The sequence below is a fragment of the Acipenser ruthenus genome, chromosome 3, assembly GCF_902713425.1.
Source record: "Acipenser ruthenus chromosome 3, fAciRut3.2 maternal haplotype, whole genome shotgun sequence".
Taxonomy (NCBI): domain Eukaryota; kingdom Metazoa; phylum Chordata; class Actinopteri; order Acipenseriformes; family Acipenseridae; genus Acipenser; species Acipenser ruthenus.
In genome coordinates this window covers 10,740,194-10,755,369 of record NC_081191.1, presented here as the reverse complement: position 1 = coordinate 10,755,369, position 15,176 = coordinate 10,740,194, and the positions used below count along the sequence as shown (strand labels likewise).

The following is a 15,176-nucleotide window of genomic DNA, read 5'->3' as shown; positions in this document are numbered from 1 at the left end:
TTCAGGTTTTATTGTGTCATCACGAACATAACTACTGCATTAAAGAAAAAGCACATATTTTGCCTTTTCCTACCTTCTTATGGTGTTTGCAATCATACGGAGTGGTTCACATTTCAGTTACTCAAATACTGGCTCTAGTTGTCATAGACAAAGACTAGTTGCCAAGTAGTAAAGGCCAGATCAGATTCATGGTGTCTTTATAGTGCTTAGGGCCGAACAGAAGCGAAATTCCACAGCAGGTGCTTGTTACTAGTGCTTGCAGTTACTAACATAAAGGTATCTAGCCTGTCTTACATATTTTTATGGCTGGAATCTAGAATTCTAGAACTGCTTCTGAATTCTTGCCAAAGCACCCAAAAACACTGACACATTTTAATAATTGCCATAAGAATGATTCAGAAACTGTAAACATCATAAGAAAAAAAAAACTATGAAAATATAATTTAAAGCTAAATTGGTTACTTTTTGCCTTTTATGAAGATAGATCATCACATAAAGCTGCCCACTTTATATGATGATTTAGAGCACCCAATCATTATGTGCCTAATTTTCCAGTTTGTAAATTGGCAGTGTGCGTGCAGAAGGATCCGTGGCATTGACCCATTTGGGCATCCAATAATGAGTCAGCCACTTTTCTCTGCCAGGGTAAAACTTTTCAAACACCTGCCGGTAGAAATATCCTTCTTTTGTTTTTGGCTCATTGAATGGAAATCTCTCTGCTGCCTCTTCAATTTGGACATCATTTACCTTTAGAAACAAAAGAAAAGTGATAAAGGAGGTAAAGCTGCATCTAATAAGATACATTGTTTCAAGATCAGTCCTTTAGCATTTGAATTTCTTGGGATTTATTTGTAACCCTGTTGTTTTAAAGCTGTGAATTTGTGAAAAATAACATATTTATTGGTTTCCTGTACAGCATGCCTTTTTAACATGTTATTGATAGATAATGACAGCTGAAAACCATCATATGTACAGTGTGATAGATGCAAAAGTCCCAAAATAATGCTTATCAGTGGGCAAGATACAGAAATGACAGAAGAAAGCTTACTAAATGAGAGGAGGCCATTCGGCCCAATTTAAAACGCTACAACAATCTCTAAGGAAGTGGGTGTCAGTGACGAAAGCACTATGAGCCGCATTCTAAGTAGTGCTGGATAAAAGTAGTGCTGGATGTTTTAAATGCCGTGAGACTTTATTCTCTCGTACGTGATTCTCGGCCACCATCTTTAAACATTATAGAAACTCAGTACCCTGCAGTAAGTAAACAGTTTTGAATATTAAATCTATCTAGGTGTTGCTTTGCAAGCGGTGACTTTCACTTTAAAAAAAATAAAAATAAAAAAAAGAAATGGAGCGCTAGTTAAAGAAATGCACCGTGCACAGGCAAGCCGTTAAATGAAACGGTGCAGAATGTACAAAGGATAGCAGTGAAGGGAAAGGCAAAAAAGATACATTTCAGCCAAACTGGCTGACGATTTACCCATGGCTGGAGTTTAATAATGGTGAAATGAGCTTTTCACTCTGCAGTCTCTATGCAACTGTAAAGTTTACTAGCCATTGTTACAAAACGTCTACATTATTGAGACATTCTAGTGGCAGTACACACAACGCAGCTTTAAAAAAAGAAATGCGAAGTAGAAACTCCACGTCAAGCACTGGAGAGTGCTCTGTCTCACAGTGATGAACAGCTGTTAGGTCTCCTGAAAGCAGCTTATTTTAAAGCAACACCAAATTTTGGAATCCCCCCCATTGGCTGCAGCATAGAGAGGAAATCCCCCCAGCACACAAAAATGAAATTCAAACCGTGCAGCTTAAACAACATTACTGGGGAGTTGGTTCCAGACTCCCACAATTCTGTGTAAAAAAGTGCCTCCTATTTTCTGTTCTGAATACCCCTTTATCTAATCTCCATTTGTGAACCCTGGTCCTTGTTTCTTTTTTCAGGTCGAAAAAGTCCCCTGGGTCGACACTGTCAATACCTTTTAGAATTTTGAATGCTTGAATCAGATCACAGCGTAGTCTTCTTTGTTCAAGACTGACTAGATTCAATTCTTTTAGCCTGTCTGCATACGACATGCCTTTTAAACCCGGAATAATTCTGGCCGCTCTTCTTTGCACTCTTTCTGGAGAAGCAATATCCTTTTTGTAGCGAGGTGACCAGAACTGAACACAATATTCTAGATGAGGTCTTACTAATGCATTGTAAAGTTTTAACATTACTTCCCTTGTTTTAAATTCAACACTTTTCACTATATATCCAAGCATTTTGTTGGCTTTTTTATAGCTTCCCCACTTTGTCTAGATGAAGACATTTCTGAGTCAACATAAACTGCTAGATCTTTTTCATAGATTCCTTCTTCAATTTCAGTATCTCCCATATGAATGCACATTTTACTGCCTGTGTGCAGTACTTTAAACTTTTCTATATTCAAATGTCATTCGCCATGTGTCTGCCCAGTTCTGAATGCTGTCTAGATCATTTTGAATGACCTTTGCTGCTGCAACAGTGTTTGCCACTCCTCCTATTTTTGTGTTATCTGCAAATTTAACAAGTTTGCTTACTATGCCAGAATCTAAGTCATTGATGTAGATAAGGAAGCGCAGAGGACCTAATACTGATCCCTGTGGTACTCCAATGGTTACCTTGCTCTATTTTGAGGTTTCTCCTCTAATCAGTACTTTGTTTTCTACATGTTAACCATGTGCAATCCATGTGCATGCATTTCCTTGGATCCCTACGGCATTCAGTTTGAGAATTAATCTTTTATGGGGGACTTTGTCAAAAGCTTTCTGGAAATCTAAACAAACCATGTCATATGCTTTGCAATTATCACTTGTCAATGTTGCATCCTCAAAAAAAATCAAGCAAATATAAATATGGAATGAACAGAATTGTTAGAATTGTGTTAAAAGTGTATTAAGTGTTCTGACAACATACATTAGGTATATTAAAGTCATTATAAACCATGTGTGTTTACTCCTTATAGTTAATCACCGGACATATGTGGGAGGACCTCAGTGTTAATATTGGCGGAGATATTTTTGTACTTCAACTCAAATTTATGTTTGCAAGATTTTTAGCTTCCTAATTTCATTAAGGGAGATGTAATTGACAATTGTTACCAGATATTGAATCACACCCATGATATGGAGAATGTTGGTTTGGATCATACCTGAGATTCAATGTGCTCCTGTAACATAGAATACCAAGACTTCTTATCTGAACAGACACCGTCACTGAACGCTTCCTTCCTTCGCCACAGAATCTCTTGAGGAAGGAGGTTAGTGTCTTGAAAAGCTTCCCTCAGAAGGTGCTTTTCAATCCCATTCTGTTTAAAATAAAAATATTTTTTGTATCAAGTAAATAATTAATGTAAAATACTTTTATGTTTTTAGAAAAAATAAAAGTAATACCTTTGGGACCCTCAGCTCTTCAGGCAATGACAGGTAATATGCAGTAAATCGATGATCCAAAAATGGCACCCTCAGTTCAAGTCTGCCATGAGAAACAAGCATTAAAAAACATATTTATTAATAATAATAATAATAATAATAATAATAATAATAATAATAATAATAATAATGTTCAAAATTGTGCGACAAATAATCCTAAAATTAATTCTGAATCTGAAGCCATTCAGGCTCCATGATTGAGACAGCATCTGTTAGTAAACAATAGATCTGGTTCGGTTAATTTGACAAACATCATACCCATGAGCAGCTGTGGTTCTGTCTGCACGGAGGACATCAAACAAGTACAGCTCGTTAAGAAGGCGCTAGCTGTCCTCTGCAGCTTCTTTGGGAGATGGTGCCTGGGAAAACATCAATCAAATCAAAATGGCTTCTCTGGAGACCAAGGATACAAGACAATGGGCTAGATTCTCAAAGTTCTTTACTTCAAATCAGCATTTGCTATTTATTTGTTTTTCAGTAAAGGAAAATCACCCCCAGTATAGTTACCAAACAAGAAATAAACATCTGAAACATATACTTTGAGGCTTTTAAACATCCCTAGGTAGTTTCTCTTCCTTTTAGAATTATAATATAATGTTTTTTCCTTTCAGAAAAATAGTGCCCTAAAGCCAAGAGTAACTAGCTTTTAGAATCTAGCATTTGTCAATGTATACTGAAGGTATTTTGGGGTAATAAAAATGTCACATTACTTTCTTTGTGGAAATAAATATAACCCTGTGTGAGCTCGTCTGAGCCTTCCCCAGAGAAAATAACCACAGAATCAGTTTTCTCTTTAATGTACTTGGACACCAGATACATGGCTGACGAGAACAAACAGTTGTAGATAACCGTTAGAAGTTAAGAAGTGGTGTTTAGAAATATGTCAGTAAAGCAACTTCCTCCACAAAAAATCTAAATAATGTATTCTCACATAGCCTAATTTAAATAAACAACTTACCAACAGATGCTCTCACAGTTGTGATGCCGTAAGTCTCTAAAGAAAAAATGACCTCTTCTATGGCCTTAATGCCTTCTTCAGGTGTAAAAAGCACTTCATAATGCTCGCTGCCAATGTGAGCTGCAACCTGTAACAGACAACAATAAATATACAACTACTGCACAGCTATCTGCAAAAGGTGATGAATGTGGAAGGTGTAAATACCGGCTCAGCTGGCGTAAATGACAAAACGAATGAAAGGTGCACGTTTCCAGAACTTTTTTCCATTTTGCAACTTGCAAATTTTACCAAATCCTTTTTACAATACATAACAAATAAAATGATTGCTTTACATCAAATAGATCTCATATAGATATTTGCAAACTACATGCTAAATATTTAATTTAGAAAATGATATTGAAGTTCAATAATCTCACTGTACTGTAGTTACTATTTACCTATATTACAAAATGCATAACATAAATACAGAAAACAACTACGGTTGGGCTTACATGGCAGCTTTTTGAATACATTACAATAAATTATTTTTTTTTATGTACTGTAAGACACCGTCACTTTATAGAATGTTTTATATATGGCGTATTAACTAAAATCCTGTTTAGTCAAAAAAGTTTTTTGCTTTTCATAAAAGCGTTCCTGCCAACACATTCTTCACCAAGAGCTGTTATCGCCAAGTCTTATTTTATTATTGAAGTATCAATTTATTATAAAAAGCATAACCATGTTTTTTTGTGGTTGCCATTTTTGTGTGAATAGTGCAAAGTCTCTTCAATGTTTTAGTTTTGTCTTCTGCTTAATGATAATTTGTGTTTAACTTCTGAAAAACTGGGAGTGTCCTCATTAAAGTACACCATGCAATCCTATTGCAAGCTTGAAACCCTATTGCAAGCTTGAAACCCTAAGGTCTTACAAGCATTAAAGACACAACGGAATTCATCTCCACATGCAAAGCAGGTGACAGGATGTACAGATCTGTTTTGAATGCATCTCCCAAAGCTCACCCTGTTTAGTTTGGAAAGGATCTGGTGGATGTTATTGTCCTTAATCTTTTTTCTTCGTTTGTTAATTCAGGATCCACAAAAATACAATGTTTAAAATACAATGCTCAACATACAGCATTCTGGAACATTTGCTTTAGGTTGCGTGGCCAAATGAAGTAGTGAGTCGGATTTGCACCAATAGTACCAAAAAGTACCATTGAAATTTTGACTAATATAAATCAATAATTTTCTACCACATAATATCATATGATTAGTGTTTACATTTATGGATGAATAGCATCACACTGAGTTTGGTCATGCCTGAAGTTGGCAAACCAAGTAGTATAAACATCGCCTGACTAATGCATGGTGTAATTATTCTCTAGAAGTGTGGTAAACAGATAAAGAACAGCTCTAAAACAAAGTCAGAGACATCTGACATCTGGAACCTAAATTGTAAAAATAGAACACAAATGTTTAATTTTAGGTGAGACTCCCAAAGTTTGTTACTTATCCATTTGAAATCCAACTGACCTTTCGAGCCGCACATACGTCAGGACTGTCTGCTGTTCCTATTGCAAATGTCTGGACTGGATAGTGGATATTATTTTCATGAGAAAGTTTCAGCAGAAGTGCAGCAACAAGGCTAGAGCCTAAGCCCCCTATTGTTAAAAAAAAGAAAGAAATTTCAGTGTTCTTCACTGTTCTATCATAATCTGATCACAGGTATGTTGTATGTTGCAAGAAATGTAAGAAATATTTTTATGTATTTATTATCACCACAATAATTGTCACTTTTTCAATAACATAAAAAACAAATCTTGTCATGCATGTTTTGAATGAGTGTTTTTTTTAAACACTTTTTCTAGTTTCAGTAAGAACATACATTTGGTTTGCTTTCTAATTTTAACTGCTTACTTAACAAGATTATTGAGTTGAATTTGAGTATTATATTTGTACAGCACCTATGCATTAGTTTGTAAATTATACAACACTAAGATGTTCATTTGATCAACAAAATCGTATCTTTATCATGCAGTTCTGAATTAAAATCAGTGCAACAAGAAGGATTATTGTTGTTTATGTTTAAAATGCAAGGGCTCTTAAGAATGGTAAAATGTGTCAAGTGAGAACTGTGGGACAGATGAGTCTTCATTAGCATGATTTTTAAGAAAGGAAGAATGCATCAGTAAAGCTACCAAGCTGGAAATAACAACTCAGACACTGAATCCAGGTGCTGTGTAGTAGTTGTAAAATGGGTGGGAATCCACTGTGTGAGACAGAGAGAGACAGAGGGATTGTAAACGTTGCACCGGCTCAGTTGCAGTGGTAGGGGCCCACAACTCAGGCAGCGATGGTGTCAGGGATTGCTCTGGTAACACACATTTGGTATATAAACAATGGTAAATAACACATCGGGCAACATACACCAAATACAGTGTAAGACAATGAACTCACTTGCTAAAAGCACAGCACACGTGGTGTGCAGGGCGAGTAATACAATCAGGGAAGCACGGGTTCGCGTCCTGGCTGTGCTAAGTTACCGGTCTTCGCTGGGAATTCAGAAGGAAGCGTTGCATTGGCTCTGGCGCTCCAGTGGATTAGGAAGGCAAAACCAGCAGGGACTGTTTCTCCTCACTGCGCTACAGCGATTCCTGCTGGCCAGGCACCTAGTGAGCTCAGGTGGACACCTGTAGGGCTGGCCTTTGTCCTCCAGACAGAAGAAGGTAGCTCACCGACATCCATTCTCGAGATCCTGGGTGTAAAAGAGGAAGCTGGCTTGGTCGTGGGATCGGAGGATACCCACTGAACCTTCAGTTCTCCTGAGCTGTGTGGGGAATCACTGCGTTGAGGAAAAAATAATTGGACACTCTAAATTGGGGAGCAAATTGGGGGTAAAATGTTTTCCCATCCTGATTAATTCTCGGAGATTCACAGCCGATCCGTCTCACATTTACCTCAAGCTTGTATTAAAAAGGAACTGGCTTTCCAATTCATAATCAACAATGTTATATGTTAACAATGCACACTTAGAAATTGAAAAGTAGTTAGAGAATGGAGGAGCAGAGCAACCGAGTGGGTGTGTAGGGTGTAATCTGATAATTTACATTGGCAGGCATAAGTTACGGTACAATTGTGCAATGATCACGCTGCCTTAGAAAACAAGCGTTACTCACCAACAGGTTTCACATAAAAGGGCATACAGACCATATATTCCACCTGTAGAAGCATTTGAAAAACTAACAAAAGCAGATAAGAAAATTCTGTTAAAATATTTATTATAGGTTTCCAAAAAGTTATACCTGACAAAAGACAGCCGATTCTCCTATGCGCCATCAAGCGCTTTCTTACTGCATTTTCGAACAGGATAAGGATATTGTTTGTAACAGTCTCCAGTTGAAAACCTACATATAAAAAAATAATAAGAACTTGAACTTAAAGCATGTGCCTTTTATTTTAGTGCATTGAAGATATTGGTTTGCCAAATTATTTGTATTAAAAGGAGAAAAAACAAACATATCAATACAGATAAGTGCATTCTGATGTGATGTGTCTTTATATTCATAATGGAAATTCACACTTTGTTTATAATGTTGCATATTTACATAAAAAAAGTGTTAAATTACCATGCAGCTAAAATGACTTCAGCTATCTGATCATTCAACTATAGTATCTAGAGTAATTTCCATTGCTTAAATAAATGGTTTTAGAGGAAAGTTAAATGATTCTGGTAAAACCCTAATTCAGGTAAGGTACTTGTAACTAAATGAAGGAGATGTATTGTTACCATTACCATATATCAACATTACTAATGAATACCTGTTGGAAGCTGGGGTAAGCCATCATACACGGTATGCAGTGGTACGTCTTTACAGCTATGAAATCTGGACAGCTCCACAGATTCCACTTTCTGGTTCTCTTTTAAATCAAACACTTCATAGTGGCCCAGGGGAAACAGGGTTATTCGAGGGGTCGTAGTCATTGAATGAACAACATTAACAAGCCCTAGAAAGAGAGCAGAATTAAAGTCTTAATTAGCGGGGTCTCCATGGAAAAATAAAAACAAGTGTCATCTTAGTACCTTTCGGGTGATTTGGGTTTCTATGTAGTTTTCTTTTAGGGAGAGAAATTCTCCTTCCAAACACAAATGACGTAATTCAAATTAAAATACGGGAGGGTATATTTAAATGTTTGTCTGTGTTCCAATTTGGCCTTACACAACTACTGATATTGTTCAGTTTTCTTAAACTGGGTTTACACAAAGTTTTAGTTTGTGTTGAAGAACCGCAAGTGCAGACTGCCTCATTTGGCCACCAAAAAAATATATAATAAAAAAAGTAAGTCAAACAAAACAAAACTGACAGCGTTAAATACAAATCTTTTTTTTATTCCAACATTCCGTAAGACAGTGCTGTATTATTGGCTAAACATTTTTGACTGCATATACATTATAAACCTGTTATACACATACATATATAATATATACACAAATTCCGATCCTTATGGTAGTCTACGAACTGAGCTAAAATCCATCACATTAAGGATATAAAAAGTATCCAGTCAAAATACAATGCACTCTGTTTATTAGAATCACATCAGTCCCGGAAGATTTGATTCTTATAAGCGATTGGTTCTTAAAAGCAGATATGATTACAATAAGCAAAAGCGTGCCTCCGTGCATCATCAGTTTAAATACAGTATGCAAATGTCAATGGTGCTCAGTCACTGAGGACAATACATCAAAACAAGTTCTCATGGATAACCAACTTGTTATATGATCACGATTATGTTTACTCAAGGCTGCAGAATCCTACATTACTACAGTATACTTGAAAAGTGATTGTCTCATGAGGGTGCCTAGTTTAACTGCCCTGCGGTGTTACATGTAATGGCCTTTGAATTAAAATGGCATTACAGTATAGTATTTTATTGTCAGGACTACCACTGCATTTAAGCATCTGTGGCTTGCTTTTTTTCAGCTGCGATGCAAATCTCAGTTTTTCACTAAGCGAAGATGCAATGCTCCACATCCCCCGCCCCCTCCTCATCACGCCGCTAAGCAATCCCCCTCCTCTACATGCATATCACACAATAACAGTGCTGTACTCAGTATGTATTCAATTAATGTGTATTCACTTTATTAAAACAAATTTCACTAACAGGAGAACAAAAAAAAAATACCTGCCATGTCGACACACAAATTGCATGACTTGCTTTTCTTCTACTGGGAGTCGCTGTGGAACAGGGATTATACGGTATACATGCTGTGTACATGCCTAATCACGCGAGATGTGATCAAATTCAAAAACAGCTTTATTGGCTGTATACATCATTGCACTTGATACAGTATTGTATTACATGCAGTCAGTTTACCCCAAAATTATTTGATTGCTTGATTCTTACAGAGAGCTTTATCCTCGTCACACCACACTGCATTCTTCAAATGCATCATTTACATTAAGATAACGTTTTACCAAATTGTTTGCATTTAAAAACAAAGAAAAAAACAAAAACATTTACCTTTTGCCTCAGAGCACACAGCGAGAACGCCATCATCTGTGTGCAGTTTAAACATGGGGTGGACGCCGTAAGTATCTCTTCCCAAAAACACTTTCCGATTGGCTGTGTCCAGGATGATGAAGGCAAATACCCCGTCCAACATGCGAGACATTTGCTCTATTCCACACATCTGGTAGAGATGGATAATAATCTCTCCATCGACTTCGGTTTGAAAATCAAATTCAAATTCCTTCTTCATCTTAAAAAAAGGAAAATGATACAAAATACTTGAACTTGTGCTTAATTATTAAAAAACAATAAAACTGGTTTGGTTAGTTAAGTAAGGTTTGCTATTCTTGAAACCTTTCTGGACTGTTTCCAAAGACAAGCTATAATTAAAAAAAAATAAAAAATTGGCTGCACAAGGATGGAACAACAAATAGTTTATTATACAATAGACACAATGACCCAGATCTTAAGGTCTTTATGGCAAACTGTTAGTTACAAAACTAGTAACAAAACACTTAACATCTTTGAGACTTACAATTAGCTATCAAACGGAAATATTTTTCATTCACAGAACTTTAATTAATTACACTGGAATAAATACATTGACAAATGTATGCCATGGCAACAAAGCCTTTATAAAAAATAAAAATTAAAATGAGAGATTTCTGTGCTCTGCATAACTATTTTGAAAGGCAACCTTTCCAGATCAATGTGGTCTCCTATAACATGTACTCTTTAGCTGAAACAGTAATTTGCGAAGTCTTGGATACAAAAACACCTGGCCTCTATCAATACTGTATCACACAAGTATATGTTGTATACTTGGACTTAATGCTAGAACTCTGAAAGCATGGGGCACACAGTAGGGGTTGTATTTCTGTAAGCGTTTTTATTTTAAAAGTCACCTTGGTTAAATATGCTACCTCACATGTTTATTAGCCTTCAATAGCATGCATTTTGTACCACTGTTGTTTCTAAATTAATTAAAATAATTGTATGTAAGGCAGACTTGTAGTCGAGTCCTCAAACCTCAAGTCCAAGCCCAGAGTATCGAGTCCGAGTCAGAGTCACTATCATGTGAGTCCAAGTCTGAGTCCCGAATCCTTGACTTCGAGGCTCGAGGAGTCTGAGTCATTGAAACAAACTTAAATTTTCATTAAAACTAGTGGTAGTAGTGGGGGAACAGTTTACCTAACGGACGATATCCCTTTGGAAAAATGCACAACTAATAAAATTTAAAATTGATTTCTTTTTTCTGGCTAGATTATTCTATTCGCATGCCTTTTGAACGTCTGTCATTATCTTCATTTCTTTTGGAATTAGAATACTGTTTGAATGTTCCTGAAGCTTATAGATAAGCTTCATTTTCAAGTTTGTGGATGTTGTTTTTCACTTTGATAGAACATAAGAAAGTTTCCAAACGAGAGGAGGCCATTTGGCCCATCTTGCTCATTTGGTTGTTAGTAGCTTATTGATCCCAGAATCTCATCAAGCAGCTTCTTGAAGTATCCCAGGGTGTCAGCTTCAACAACATTTACTGGGGAGTTGGTTCCAGACCCTCACAATTCTCTGTGTAAAAAAGTGCCTCCTATTTTCTGTTCTGAATGCCCCTTTATCTAATCTCCATTTGTGACCCCTGGTCCTTGTTTCTTTTTTCAGGTTGAAAAAGTCCCCTGGGTCGACATTGTCAATACCTTTTAGAATTTTGAATGCTTGAATCAGATCACAGCGTAGTCTTCTTTGTTCAAGACTGAATAGATTCAATTATTTTAGCCTGTCTGCATACAACATGCCTTTTAAACCCGGGATAATTCTGGTTGCTCTTCTTTGCACTCTTTCTTGAGAAGCAATATCCTTTTTGTAACAAGGTTGACCAGAACTGAACACAATATTCTAGATGAGGTATTACTAATGTATTGTAAAGTTTTAACATTACTTCCCTTGATTTAAATTCAACACTTTTCACAATTTATCCGAGCATCTTGTTGGCCTTTTTTTTTATAGCTTCCCCACATTGTCTAGATGAAGACATTTCTGAGTCAACATAAACTCCTAGGTCTTTTTGATAGATTTCTTCTTAAATTTCAGTATCTCCCATATGATATTTATAATGCACATTTTTATTGCCTGCGTGCAGTACCTTACACTTTTCTCTATTAAATGTAATTTGCCGTGTGTCTGCCCAGTTCTGAATGCTGCCTAGATCATTTTGAATGACCTTTGCTGCTGCAACAGTGTTTCCCACTCCTCCTGTTTTTATGTTGTCTGCAAATTTAACAAGTTTGCTTACCATACCAGAATCTAAATCTTTAATGTAGATTAGGAATAGCAGATGACCTAATACTGATCCCTGTGGTACACCAGCAGTTATTAATAACAATTACTGTACCTTTAATAATGTATAAAGTTTACACACACACACACACACACACACACACACACAAATACTTAGTACACAAGTATCTACTGATCATATATAGCTAGTAACCTATTCTATCATATTAAGCATACAAAATTACAAAGCTTTACAAATCATTAAATTAATTAAATTCAGTAAGACTTTAACATCTACAGTTAAAGTAATGAAATACTGTAATTAAATGTACCATATACCAAACTATGAAAATCAAAGAATACAACTCAGTACAACTTTGACACATTACAGAACTTTAGAAATCACTGAACTTCAAAAATTCAGTAAAATGTTTCTCTACTTTGATGATACTTGCTGTTAAGGCATTGTAATAATATGCATTTGCTGCTCAATAACATAGACAAGATCTCCAGCCCTTACTGACGAAAAAAGCACACAATACTCCATCTAAGGTTTTGGTGGTCTGAATAATTCTGTAACTTTCATTTGCCTCAGTCTGCTGGTCCTTTTTTTAGCAGCTAAATCTCGTAGCCATTTTAATAGCAGAAGCTGTGTGCGTAAAACACCACCGTAATTCATCATGTGGTTACAGGTGCATTCGGTTTATTAGACAATACAGTTTATCAAAGATCGGATAATTGACTCTACAGTAGTTATGTATTTCCCCTTTGTATAGGTTCATAATTGAACAAAAAATGAAGTTCACACAGACAGGAGATTTCTAGGTTTACATTGCTTTATAATACTGTATAGGGCAGCCAGTATTTGCTAGAGCTGGGGAAAGGAATAAAGTGGATGACTCGTTCTTCGGGTCAGGTTTATTATTTTAGACCCGTGAAGACCTCTACTTCATGGACTTGGACGTTATTTTTGACTATCTTTATTATCATTGTCCAGTGTGTCCTGTTTTCTGTGCTCGCTTGCTTTCTCTCAGATTCTGTTGCTATATTCTTCGTATTATCTTGTATTCCATTAGGATTTTTGGAGTTTAATGATGGTGAAAGGAGGCTTTCTACGGGGTTGTACTTTCTCTGCATTTATGCACAGCGTATTGTTGTGTGTTTTTCCTCTCATCCATAATAAATTATTTTCATTTTGGTAAATGAGTGTTAAGTTATTCTGTCGTTTTTTGTCATCAATCAGTCCTTCTGTCATATCAGTCTGATATATCTGCATGTTTGATGGTAGGCAAGTTTCGATTTGAGGCTTTAGTGCCTAGTTTTACACTGAATTTGACAGGTGAATTCATTGACGTTGCTTGCAAACAGTGATTACGTGTGTTGGGAAAGATTTGAAGCAAAGCACACAATGTTTAATCACACAGCAACTTTCTGATATGAATTAAGAAACTCAAAGTATGATTATAACTTATATGATTATTCTTTTACTGATTATTCAGTAAACTCTCAATTACAAAACGTGACCAATGTTCTATTTGTTTTCAGAGATTCAGAGAGCTTAAGAAATGTATTGTAACGGGCACGGCTGGACTGACTCGCCGTTGCCACCTGTCGGCGAATAAGGCGCTGTGCCCGGAGCCAGTCCCCTACATTTGGTTAATGTGCAGCAGAGGATGCTGGGAGTACGAACTATGGTAGGGGAGAAACCGAATTATTGTTGTTGTGTTTATTTGTTGTCCCTGTAAAAGTTCCAGTATTGTTTCATGCATTTCCCTGTAATTGTTATTACCCTTCCTGTGTTATTTGTTAAATATGTGAATGTCACCCTGAGAGGCAGAGTAGTGCTCTGGGGTGGGGAAGGGCTGTGTGTGTGTGTGTGTGTTCGAGGAGGGCGCTGACGTGCTGTTAGCTGCTTATTAAGCTGCATGACCTAAAAGAGCTATTGTCTGCCTGTCTCCGTTAATCCCTGTGCTGGCTACAGTATTTCTACAGTGATTAAACTTAGAACACGGTTTAAAGTAGTAAAGAGAAAGGCTTGTTAAAAGCCAAATAAATATTTACATGTTAACCATGCTGACATTAGTTATTTCTTATAAAACTTAATGCAAAAGAGAAAAAAACTGGTCTCTGCGATTTCCTAGTAACTGAAGACATTGTATTCTGAAAGACGTAGTTCTTGGTGGACGTTTTAGGGGAAGCGAGACTGGAAAGGTAGAATTTCTTGTATAACAGAAAATAAAAAAGGACTCGTCGTTAATATGCCCGAGTCACAAATCCCAAATGTACCAGTCCAAGTCACACAAGGTCAAGTCAAGTCAGTCTTCTGCGGCTGTGACTCGAGTACGAGTCCGCAGTCAGGTGTAGCAGAGGCAACTTGTAAACTATTTTCTCATAGCTTGTTGGCGTCAATGCAATAACATTTCAACCTTTAATTAAACTGTCTTCAAATTGAGATATTTAATTTAAAGAAATAAATGTACTTTTATTGATGTTTTTTTACCTCAAACTCAAACAATGGTTAGTCTTTATCATAACAATATTACTTATAAGTAAATGTTGTTATTAAGAGTTTTTTCTTTATAAATTCTTACATGCTATAATTTTGAATTGACAAATCAAATTCCTTACCCGCTGAAAGTTATAAATTTCTCCATTATAACACAGCCAAAGATGAGGGTATTTCTTTAGACGCAAAGGTTGCATGCCATACAACTGGTCAATAATTGCGAGTCGGTGGAATCCAAACCAGAACTTGGTAAAGCCATCGACATTTCCAAAACGAAACGCATCAGGCCCCTTATGTGCAATCTTCATACCGTTTAAGCACTGGACATCAAACCTCTTATCACAGCCAAAGAGGGCCCAAATCCCACACATGGTCACACAAGATTATTCAGATCTCAGAAATTTAATTATCTGTGAAGAAAACAAAAATTATAAAATTACACTCCCTTGAATTTATTGTCAATCATTTTCAACATGTACAGCATTTGAAAATCGCA

The 15,176-nt window shown here is 36.4% G+C and overlaps 1 pseudogene; it reads right to left on the bottom strand.

The window, feature by feature from the left end:
• LOC117435649 (asparagine synthetase [glutamine-hydrolyzing]-like) lies at positions 1-15,176 on the bottom strand (annotated as a pseudogene).